Source organism: Elephas maximus, chromosome 11, assembly GCF_024166365.1.
Source record: "Elephas maximus indicus isolate mEleMax1 chromosome 11, mEleMax1 primary haplotype, whole genome shotgun sequence".
NCBI classification, from domain to species: Eukaryota; Metazoa; Chordata; class Mammalia; order Proboscidea; family Elephantidae; genus Elephas; species Elephas maximus.
Genome location: NC_064829.1, coordinates 30,181,516 through 30,193,880, shown reverse-complemented (window position 1 = coordinate 30,193,880; position 12,365 = coordinate 30,181,516). Strand labels below are relative to the sequence as shown.

The 12,365-nt window shown below is 43.0% G+C and overlaps 1 long non-coding RNA gene across 1 annotated transcript; it reads left to right on the top strand.

The window, feature by feature from the left end:
• Window positions 1–588: 588 nt before the first annotated feature.
• Window positions 589–11,926, top strand: LOC126086081 (uncharacterized). The gene is made up of 4 exons (XR_007519412.1): window positions 589–668; window positions 2,763–2,877; window positions 11,291–11,361; window positions 11,553–11,926. It is a non-coding gene; the product is annotated as an uncharacterized LOC126086081 (long non-coding RNA).
• The last annotated feature ends 439 nt before the right edge of the window (window positions 11,927–12,365 follow it).

The following is a 12,365-nucleotide window of genomic DNA, read 5'->3' as shown; positions in this document are numbered from 1 at the left end:
TCAGACCCCACCTTCCTAGCTTGCAATAGTAACATCTGGCCTGGGTCTGTGTGCAGTGGCTGTGAAATGGCTGTGGGTGTATGGGTAGGTGTTTGGTGTGGTCCAACTCTGACATTGACCTTGGAAAAATTCTTTGGTGTGGATTGCACCACTTCGTGTTCAGTGACATTTTTATAAAGACTGAGGTCAGTTTTGAACAGCTACCCAAAGCCCCAGAGCAAAGTCCCTGCTTCTGAGCATTGAGCCGACTGGTCAGCTCAGGCTAACTTAGCTCAGGCTCCTTTATCTAGCCATCTGCTTTCCTCAGGACAGTCCCAGTTTACATGTGTGGTCTGGGGTAAATCCCTCATCCACTACAGGAGGTACCATGTATTGAGCACCAACTGTATTGTGGGCATTCTTCCTGATTCATTAACGTGTTTAATCCATTCACAACAGTTCTTCCGTATCTTGCTTCCTTTTCCAATGATGACATTAAGCTGAGACAGGCTTAATAGTGTTCTCAGTGACACAGCTGGAAGGACTTCCCAGGATTCTTCTCTTCTAGAAACTCAGAATTAGTCATGCTATCTCCTTAACATTTATTATTTGAAAGAATACATATCTGTGTTACCGCAAATTGCAGATTCGAGCCGCCTGCTGCAAAGCCAATACTGAGACAAGAGGAGGTAAGCAGCAAGAGGGCTTTAGAATTAGAATTCTTCCTAATTCTAAAGGGCTAAGGGGAGGGTTTTATAGGGGGAAGGTCAGGGTTACCTAATGTTTTTAAGCACGTAGCCCACAGATGGTCTTATACATCACAAAACAACTACAAGAAACTCTTTATTAAACTAAAGATACGCATGTCAGACATCTGGACTCTAATCTGTATGTTTGTAACAGGCTGGAAAAAACTTACATAAGAATCTCTTGGCTAGTGGAACTGCTCTGCCAAGTCCACTCTGACTGAGATAAAGAACAAGAAAGAAAGTTGCAGATCAAAAACGCCAGGTAGCCTTCTTAGCTGCTGTCTTGCAGGTTGAAGGTCATTTGCAAAACAAAGCTCAGTCATGCTTGTTAAGAGTGGAACAGACCACTCAGCCATATCTTGAACAGAACCTGGGCCATTTTTCAAAGACTAGAGATTAATCATAGCTTATACGGCTATACTAAAACAAACAAGGAAATATATTCTCTCTACTTTAATATTAAAACACTAGAGAAAATGTATTTTCTCTACTTCATCTGAAACATGTAACTGTTTAAGACAGTTTCTGTACATGTAACCTCACACCTTCTAAAACAGGAGCCTGACAGGTGCCTTTCCAAACCTTGCTGAGCTTTTAAAATGATCCCAGTCTCTTTGTTTTGGCTACTTGGTCTTCCTGATCCTCACTTGGTGACTTTATCATTGCTTGTTACCCCTACTAGAGAAATGAAAAGAATAAATTGAAATCCAACATCAATTTCTAGCTCCGGTGGGCATTTGAATCTGAAGCAGACTGTTCTTAATAAACAGGACACAAGATCATCTTAATAAACAGGAGGAAGACTTTGTTCATTCAGCAAGTAATTACTGAGCGTCTAGAAGTCCCACGTGCTGTTCTAGGCACTGGGGGTTGACTGGGAGTGAACAACAGACCTTCATATTCTTACATTCTTTATGTACTAGAAGAGATACAAACAGAGCTTCATAGCACATGAGTGTTTGATATAAAGCTGCTGTTAGTTGCCGTGGAGTTTGTTTCGACTCATGGAGGCCCCATGTACAACAGAACAAAATGTTGCCTGGTCCTGAACCAAACCAAAACCCAATACCAAACCCATTGTTGTGGAATTGATTCCAACTCAAAGCGACCCTGTAGGACAGAGTAGAACTGCCCCATAGAGTTTCCAAGGAGGAGCTGGTAAATTCGAACTGCTGACCTTTTGTTTAGCAGCCGAGCTACTGTGCCACTAGAGCTCCAGTCCTGCACCGCTGTCATGGTTTTTGGTATGTTCCGAGTCCATTGTAGTGGCCACTTTGTATTTTGAGTGCCTTCAAACCCAGGAGGCTCATATTCTAGCACTATACAAGACGATATTCTGTTGTGATCCATAGGGTTTTCACAGGCTCATTTTCAGAATTAGATCATTAGGCCTTTCTTCCTAGTCTGTCTTAGTCTGGAATCTCTGCTGAAACCTGTCCACCATGGGTGACCCTGCTGGTATTTGAAACACCAATGGCACATCTTCTAGCATCATAGCAACGGACAAGCCACCATAACACGACAAGCTGACAGACCAGTGATAGGATATAAAGATATAAAGTTACATAGTGATTAAGCAATTAAGCGTCAAAGGAAAATAAAGCAGGGTAAGGGAATATAGACTGTTGGCTGTACAATTTTAGGAGTGGTTAAGTGTTTGCCTGCTAACCAAAAGGTCGGCAGTTGGAATCCACCAGCTTCTTGGAAACCCTATGGGGCGGTTCGACTGTGTCCTATAGGGTTGCTATGAATCAGAATCAACTTTCTGAGGAGATGGTTTAAGCAGAGACCCTCATGAAATGAGAGAACCACGCCAAGCTCTCGGCAGGAGAGAGCAGCCTGCACAGCGGCCTGGAGGTGGGACTGTGCTTGGCCTGGGTGCTTCATGGCACAAACCGTGGTGGAGTCAGGATTAAAGTGAGGCGTGTTTGTATAGCTCTACCTGAAGAAACTTTTCTTTCAGAGGTGTAACACATTAGCTAGTTAATACGTTTTTCCTATTTATTTATTTGTCTGTCACTACCCCTCTGTCAGCAGGCAGACCTCAGAGAGTGGAGAACAGGGCCCAATGCAGGACAGGCTGATTTTGGTTAAGAAGGAGAAAAGGTTGGAAGTGAGACACTACCTGACTCAACTAATGTCACCACAGGTATGGGGCCTGGGAAGGTTGGTGCGTTGTGAAGGAGGGAGGGCAGTCCACAGCTCAATCAAGGGAGATGGAGAGGGGCCAGAGACAAACTTTACGCATCTCAAACTTGCATTCAGAGCCAAATTCCAGATTCTGAACAGGATCTTCCTTCCTCTCCTCACCTCTTCTTCCCTTCTTCCTTCCCTCTCTCCACTCTTCCTGCACTTACTTTCTCTCTTCCTCCTTCTTTTCCATATTTTCCCCTTCTTTTCTCCCTCCCTCCCTCCCTGCCTTTCTCTTACCAGTTATCATGGAATCAATTCAGATCCATGGTGACCCCGTGTGTGTCAGAGTAGAACTGTGCTCCACAGGGTTTTCAGTGGCTGGTTTTTCGGAAGTAGACCTCCAGGCCTTTCTTCTGAGGGGCATCTGGTTGGATTTGAACTTGAAGCCTAACACATTAACCATTAGGACTCCGCCTTTCCCTTAAGTTCACAAAATTATATGAATCCCAGCCCTTAGTTCATGGCACTGTCTAGTCTATGCAACATCCTAGAGCAGGACTTTGTCAAGGCTCAGCCCTCTCCCCTGCTTCTCTTGAATTGGCTGTCGGGTTTAGTCCTTCATTTATCTAAAGCTGATTCTGTGAGGCAGGGAAGCCAGCAGCCTGCAACCCTCCTGGTGACTTCCGATAGGGGTGGAGTGATAGTGATATTTATATGCTTATTTACTTGCCTTCTAATTAGATGCAGATTCTGTCTCATTTGAACAACCTTTTGCTTTGAGAGACCACACTTTCTAAAGATACACTGTATTGAGTGGTGAGAGGAAGTGTTGGTGGCTGCAGGAAGGGCGGCCTGGGTGATGTCAGCCTGCCACCTGCAGCAGCATGTTCTGTCCCCAAAGCTTAGCGGCTGTCAGCCAGCGTGAGCACTGCAGACAGCTCCTGCCGCCCACTCCAGGAGCACAGGGAGATGCTGCTGACCTGTTATTTATAGACATCTCTTTCTTAAGGCAGATATATGCATACAAGAGAATTTCTGAGGCGGAACTAGAGTTCCTGTCACTATGACTCACTTACTTTGGACACTGCATCAAGAAAGGGCATCACGTTTGGTAAAATAAAGGACCAATAAGGGAAACAGTCAACAAGCTGCATCAACACAATAGCCACAACAATGGACTTAAACATACCAGCGTCCACGAAGATGGCACGGGACCAGGCGACATTATGTTCTGTTATCCATAAGGTCAGAGCTGACACAGTGGCAACTAACACATGACTCCCGGTAGCATTTTGCTATCAATCCTTGTAAAGAATAATGACCTACACCTGTTCAGACATTAGCAGGCTAACAATCACACAGGCAAAGAACGTCACAAAGAAACTTGAGAGGGCTAGGAACTGAGTGATGCTGTGAAAGATTCTTGCGTGGTTGACATCACTAGATCTTCTACAATCTCTTAGAATTCATGCTGTCTCGTCATTACTGCACATCTGCATATGACTTAGAATACTTTTCAGGATACGCTAACGTGTTCTTCAGGATTTAAGAACAGGAAGAAGCGGAACAAATGTCTATTTCATACACTTACACAGCAACGCTCCCCGTCTGAACACTTTTTTTTTTTTAATTAATTTTTATTGTGCTTTAAGTGAAAGCTTACAAATCAGGTCGGTCTACAAATCAGGTCGGTCTCTCATACAAAAACTTACATACCCCTTGCCATATACTCCTAATTGCTCTCCCTCCAAAGAGACAGCACAGTTCTTCCCTCCACTCTCCTCGTGTTCATTCAGGTAGCTTCTGGACCCCTCTGCCTTCTCATCCCCCCTCCACACAGGAGATGCCAACATAGTCTCATGTGTCCATTTGATCCAAGAAGCTCGTTCTTCACCAGTATCATTTTCCATCCCCTATTCCAGTCCAATCCCTGTCTGAAGAGTTAGCTTTGGGAATGGTTCCTGTCCTGAGCTAACAGAAGGTCTGGGGACCATAGCCTTTGGGGTCTCTCTAGTCCCAGTCTGACCATTAACTCTGGTCTTAAGAGAATTTGGAGTCTGCATCCCACTACTCTCCTGCTCCCTCAGGGTTTGTCTGTTGAGTTCCCTGTCAGGACAGTCATCGGTTGTAGCCAGGCACCATCTAATTCTTCTGGTCTCAGGCTGATGTAGTCTCTGGTTTATGTGGTCCTTTCTGTCTCCTGGGCTCGTGATCGCCTTGTGTCCTTGGTGTTCATTCTTCCTTGCTTCACGTGGGTTGAGACCAATTGATGCGTCTTAGATGGCCGCTTGCTAGCATTTAAGACTCCAGGCGCCACTCACCAAAGTGAGTTGCAGAATGTTTTCTTAATAGATTTTTATTATGCCAATTGACTTAAATGTCCCCTGAAACCATGGTCCTCAAACCCCCTCCCCTGCTAAGCTGGCCTTTGAAATGTTCAGTTTATTCAGGAAACTTCTTTGCTTTTGGCTCAGTCCATTTTTGTTGACCTCTCCTGTATTGTGTATTGTCTTTCCCTTCATCTAAAATAAAACTTATCTACTGTCTAATTAATGAATACCCCCTCTCTCCCTCCCCCCTCTCGTAACCATCAAAGAATATTTTCTTCTCTGTTTAAACTATTTCTCCAGTTCTTGTAATAGTGGTCTCAAACAATATTTGTCCTTTTGCAACTGACTAATTTCACTCAGCATAATGTCTTCCAGATCTCTCCATGTTATGAAATGTTTCATGGATTCAACATTGTTCTTTATCGACGCAGAGTATTCCATTGTGTGGTTGTACCATAGTTTATTTATCCATTCATCAGTTGATTCCAGCTTTTTGCTATTTGCTATTGTAAAGAGTGCTGCCATGAACATGGGTGTGCATATATCTGTTTGTGTAAAGGCTCTTATTCCTCTAGGATATATTCCAAGGAGTAGGATTGCTGGATCGTATGGTAGTTCTATTTCTAGTTTTTTAGGGAAGCGCAAAATTGATTTCCAAAGTGTTTGCACCATTTTACATTCCCACCAGCTGTGTATAAGTGTTCCAATCTCTCTACAACCTCTTCAACATTTATTATTTTGTATTTTTTGGATTAATGCCAGCCTTGTTAGAGTGAGATGGAATCTCATTGTAGTTTTGATTTGCATTTCTCTAATGGCTAATTATGGTGAGCATTTCCTCATGTATCTGTTAGTGGCCTGAATGTCATCTTTAGTGAAGTGTCTGTTCATATCCTTTGCCCATTTTTTAATTGGGCTCTTTGTCTTTTTGTGGTTGAGTTTTTGCAGAATCATGTAGATTTTAGAGATCATGCGCTGATTGGAAATGTCATAACTAAAAACTTTTTCCCAGTCTGTAGGTAGTCTTTTTAATCTTTTGGTGAAGTCTTTGGATGAGCGTAGGTGTTTGATTTTTAGGAGCTCCCAGTTATCTGGTTTCTTTTTGACATTTTTAGTAATGTTTTGTATTCTGTTTATGCCATGTATGAGGGTCCCTAATGTTGTCCCTATTTTTTCTTCCATGATATTTATCATTTTAGACTTTATGTTTAGGTCTTTGATCCATTTTGGGTTAGTTTTTGTGCATGGTGTGACATAAGGGTCTTGTTTCATTTTTTTGCAGATGGATATCCAGTTATGCCAGCACCATTTGTTAAAAAGACTGTCTTTTCCCCAATTAACTGACTTTGGGCCTTTGTCAAATATCAGCTACTCATATGTGGATGGATTTATGTCCAGATTCTCAATTCTGTTCCATTGGTCTACGTGTCTGTTGTTGTACCAGCACCAGGCTGTTTTGACTACTATGGCAGTATAATAAAAGCAGGTAGCATGAGGCCTTCCACTTTGTTCTTCTTTTTCAGTAATGCTTTACTTATCTGGGGCCTCTTTCCCTTCCATATGAAGTTGGTGATTTGTTTCTCCATCTCATTAAAGAATGTTGTTGGAATTTGGATTGGAATTGCATTAAATCTATAGATTGCTTTTGGTAGAATGGACATTTTTACAATGTTAAGTCTTCCTATCCATGAGCAAGGCATGTTTTTCCACTTATGTGGGTCTCTTTTGGTTTCTTGCAGATGTGTCTTGTAGTTTTCTTTGTATAAGTCTTTTACATCTCTGGTAAGATTTATTCCTAAGCATTTTATCTTCTTGGGAGCTGTCGTAAATGGTATTGATTTGGGGATTTCCTCTTCAATGTTCTTTTTGGATTCTTGTAGAGGAATCTAACTGATTTTTGTATGTTTATCTTGTATCCTGATACTCTGCTGAACTCTTCTATTAGTTTCAGTAGTCTTCTTGAGGATTCTTTAGGGTTTTCTGTGCATAAGATCATGTCATCTGCAAATAGAGGTACTATTACTTCTTCCTTACCAATCTGGATGCCCTTTATTTCTTTATCTAGCCTAATTACTCTGGCTCAGACCTCCAGCACAATGTTGAATAAGAGTGGCGATAAGGGGCATCCTTGTCTGGTGTTGAACACTTTTTATGATGTTGTTCTTTCTAATACAGGTGGTGCAGTGGTTAAGAGCTCAGGCTGCTAACCAAAAGGCTGGCAATTCAAATTCACCAGCTACTCCTTGGAAACCCTATGGGGCAGTTCTACTCTGTCCTATAGGGTCGCTATGAATAGGAATCAACTCGATGGCAATGGGTTTTTTGAATATAGATGGTCACTATTATTTCTTTAACCGTATTAGTTTCCTCATCAGGCAATATAGACCAGTACATTTTCAAAAAGATCTTAGTTCAATTAAAATAGCCATGCTCCATTCCATTTTAATAATGTTTCATTAAGGCACTGAGTTCCTTCCAAATAACATAAATCATGGTGACAACATGTAGAAATAAATAATAATCAATCAATAAAATAAGTAGTTTGAAATGATCATGTAATTCTTAAATTACCGGAAGCCAAAAAACAAAAAAAACCCAAAATCCAAACTTGTTTCCATCGAGTCAATTCTGACGCATAGTGACTCTAAAGGGTATCCTCTTTTTTCAAAAGTGTATACTCTTTTTCACTGACCCTCTACTAAGCATGATGTCCTTCTCCGGGGACTGGCCCCTCCTAGTAACATGTCCAAAGTACTCGAGACGAAGTCTTGCCATTCTCACTTCTAAGGGGCATGAGATGGGAGCAAGTGGGGGAGACAGGCAATAAACAAGTAAACACACAGACATACAAGATCTTACAGAATATGGCTGCTGCAATAAAAGATAACTAGAGTGACACAATAGATAGCGAAGGGGCTGAGATGGGGACCCTGCCCAGTGTCCACCCACCAAGCCACTTCCTCCATTCCCTCTCTCCTTCTCTCCTACTGCTGCGTTCAGGTGGCATATGGGGGGGGATTCCTTGATCATGTGGAGGCCCACCCCCAGGGATGAATCGCGATTGGTCTAAATCGGTTATGGTCATCTCATTCCCCTTGGCTAATAGCTGGTTTAAGGAAGGCAAGAGACCCAGTGAGATGGAAGGAACAGTCTGCTGAGTGTAGGCTGCAGTGAAGCTTCTATTTCCACCTGGTGAGGAATTTTTCCTGCCTCACACGTAATGAATGAGCCATTTGCACTGGCAACAGCCTCTTTGGGACCAGAAATAGCAAGCATGAGAATAAAAGTCTGAGAGCCAGGCTGAGTCCCTGGTGACCCCATTGAGCAGCTGAACCAAAGCCAGTCACTGCCTCTCAAGATGTCTCATGTAAGAAAATGAAACTCTAGTTTTTTCATGCTCCAGCTAGGCTGGGTTTCTTTTGCTTGAAGTGGAGCACATTCTTAGCAGATATAGGTCGTCCGGAAGTGACATTTAATTTGAGACCTGAAGGATCAGCCCTGAAAAGAGGCTGGGATGAGCATTCAGGCAACTAGAAGAGAGACGATCCTATGAAAGAACTGGGAGTGTGTAGAAGGAAAAAGCAGATAGTGTGGCTGGAGGGTGGGCTGGGGTGCGGGGGAGATGAGGTTAGCCAGGTGGCTGGAGGGCCATGGCCCAGGGCCTGGATGGTCAGAATGAGGAGCTTTGTAAACAAAGTGAAACTGCCCAGTGATTTTAAGTACGGGGACACTGGGAATTGTAAATCTCACATTCTTCAATGTGGAAATAAAAAACTATGAGACTTTTTTTTTTGCCACCATCACCACTATTTATTTCCAAAACACTTTCATCACCCCACACAAAAACATTTGGTTACTGTCTTAGGTACAGAAGCACAACCAGTGGAGTATACATATATATATGTGTATATATAGAAGTGTACGTGTGTGTGTAGAGAGAGAGAGAGAGATTTATCTCAAGGAAATGGCTCACACAGTAGTAGAGGCTGGTAAGTCCCAAATCTGTGGGTCAGGCGTCAGGCTAGAGGCTTCTCCTGATGCACGTGTTTGCAGGGGCTGATGAAGCCAAAATTGGCAGGTCAGATGACAGGCTGTTGGCTCACGGGGCTGCAGAAGCTAACAAATCCCAGAACTGGCAAGTAAGAAGACAGGCTGCTAGCTTAAGTTCCAAGAAGCCCAGGTCAGATGATGATGACCAGATGCAGGATCCAGAGCAAGAGAGAGCTTTGCCGGAGCATCCATATATGTATATTGGATGTAGGTCACGCCTGTTACATCAAATTAAGGGTGTGATGGGTGTGACTTGAGCAAGGATATGACTTGAGCAAGAACCTCAGGAGGGTGAGCAACTGTTGGCTCCGTGGTGGGGAGGAGGATATAAGGCTTTGAGTTGTGAAGCCTTTTATAGCTAATTGATAAAGAGAAAGGCTATGGATAGGACTTTTGAATTGAAGATCCTTAGAATATCAACCCTGATCCATGTTGGATGAAGATGCCTTTGTGTCACACTGAGACTCACTCTGCGTCTAGAGGCACCAGGACTTTAAGCGTGGAATGCTGTCTCCTCCAGAATGAAAACATCAATCGTAAGGCCACTTACTAATTGACTGGCATAGAGGATTGCACTCAGCCCACTCTCTGTAATTCCTAAGGGAGTTAAACTCTTCTTCTTCTTTTTTTTTTTTTCTCTAAGAAGGTATCAGGACTTTAACTTTCTCCCTTCAAGCCTGATTGAAATAAATGGTTTTAACACATACATTGTAATAAGTGTCTCTAACGTTTATTTCTTAATAAAAATTTTCTTGTCAGACATGATCTGCCTCATACACTAAAAAATAAAATCACCGTGGCTGCACAGTGCAGAGTGATTTATAAGGGAGCTTGAGCTGTTAGTACGTTGTGACAGCTGCCAAGGAGAAAGATGGATGGCCTGACAGGGGTGATAGTGAAGACAGAAACCTGAACAGATTTAAGATGTAGACAGAAGGTAGTACTGAAAGGACTGGGTGGAGGAATCAGAGCAGACTCAGGTTTTGGACCTGAGCAACCAGGTAGATAGTGACTCTATTTACTGGAATTTAGGCAATTGGAAAATGAACCGCTTTGGGTGAATAAACAGTTTAGATTTGGGCATACCAGGTTTAAGATGCCTAGTTGATGTCTAAGTGGAGATAAAAAGTAGGCAGTTGGATACACACGAACCTGGGGTTCATGACAGAAGAGAGTGTGCATGGGGAAGAGAGCTGGGGAAGCCCTGGGGGCACTTCCATGTTTATAGAATTAACACTACCCCCCAGTTATGGATGAGGAATAGTTTGATACCAAAAAGAAAAATGCCAACAAATTTCTCTGACCTGTTATAGGCCTGGCCATCTGGTTCCAAAAGGTCACAGTCTTGAAAACCCTATGGAGCAGTTCTACTCTGCACACGCGGGATTGCCACGAGTTGGAATTGACTCGATGGGAACGAAAAACAATAACAACAACATATTGTATCCTCCTTTGGAAACCCGGGATATGCAACATTTGGTTTAAGTATAGCCTATTGTGGAGCCCTGGTGGTATAAGTTGTTAAGAGCTATGGCTGCCATCCAAAAGGTCAGCAGTTCCAATCCACCATATGCTCCTTGGAAACCCTATGGGGCAGTTCTACTCTGTCCTATTGGGTCGCTATCAGTTGGAATCAAGTCAAAGGCAACAAGTTTACTTTGGTTTTGGTATTGTGGAGCCCTGGTGGCATAATGGTTGAGAGCTTGGCTGCTAACCAAAAGGTCAGCAGTTCGAATCCACCAGCCACTCCTCAGAAACCCTGTGGTGCAGTTCTACTCTGTCCTATAGGGTTGCTTGAGTCAAAATCGACTCGATGGCAATGGGTTTACCCTATTGTAGAATCTGGAGTCCCAGGATGGTGCGAATGGCTGCCCACCAAAAGGTTGGAGGTTTGAGTCTACCCAGAGGTGCCTTGAAAGAAAGGCCTGGCAATATACTTCCAAAAAATCAGCCACCGAAAACCCTATGGAGCATGGTTATACTGATACACATGGAGTCACCATGAGTTAGAATCAACTTGATGGCAACTGTTTTTTGTTTTAATTGTAGAACCCGCCCCTCTATCTTCACTAAGAGACTCTCCATCAATTAAGCGTGAATAACGAAAGCTAGCTTCAACAGTGAGTACCGGTGGCAACTACAGACAGCTAAGCCCTGTTAATTGCTTGAGTTACATAATTGAAAGCTGGTTATATCTTGGGTGACTAAGGCTTCTTTGAAAGCGTGCCTCTGGAAGAAGATGTGGGGTTTCGGTGACATTTTAGTCCTTGGATTTTAGAGAATTACATGGTGTTTTTCTATCTGTGTGCAGGAGCCCCTTCAAGTAAGAGAGGATCAGGAGGATCAGAGCTGGGCTGCAGCAGTTAAGCTCACTCGTGTGTCAGCTGCTTGGTGCTGGGGCGAGAACCGTTCCAGTAAAGGCACAGTCTGGTGTGTCAGCCCTGAACAATCGGGGAGCAACAGCCTGAATGAGGTTATTCTGGTGGTTAATTGCTATTTTCAACCCAAGTCTTTGGCTTAATTATCTGTTATAAGTATGTTAATTTGGCCAGCCATCTTTAAGTAACTAACTTTACCACTAATTTAAAAACTTCCACTTATGATCAGAAGAAAACTTCTTGGCGGAAACATGACTTTATTTTGGTCTGGTGTTTTGCAACTTTTTCCAAACCCCTTTTGAATGTACAATGTACAAATGAATATACAAATCAAGGTCCACCAGATATTCTGACACTCTCCTTCCCCATGGTCTCAATGTCATAAAACTAAGCAGGAAATGGATGGCTGTTGTCTGGGTCTCAGAGATGATGAGTGGATTAGACTGGCGGTCTCTCTTTGTTATGCTCTTGGAATACATGCTTGTCAGCTCTAATTTGTCTTTGAGAACACCATAAAGAAAGAAATAAAATAATAATGAATGGATGTGGCATTTCTCTTCTGTGTTTTGCTTTCTACACTCAGCTTAATGCAGGGGAGACCCTGGGTATGAGTCACAGAGTTCCCTGAGGACTGGCTATATGATCTTGGAGTTTAACCTCTGAGTCTCAGTTTTCTCCTGTGCTAAACGGACTCTCAAGGTTATGGTTTGGATCAAGTGAGATTGTGCAGGCAAGGGGTTTGGCAC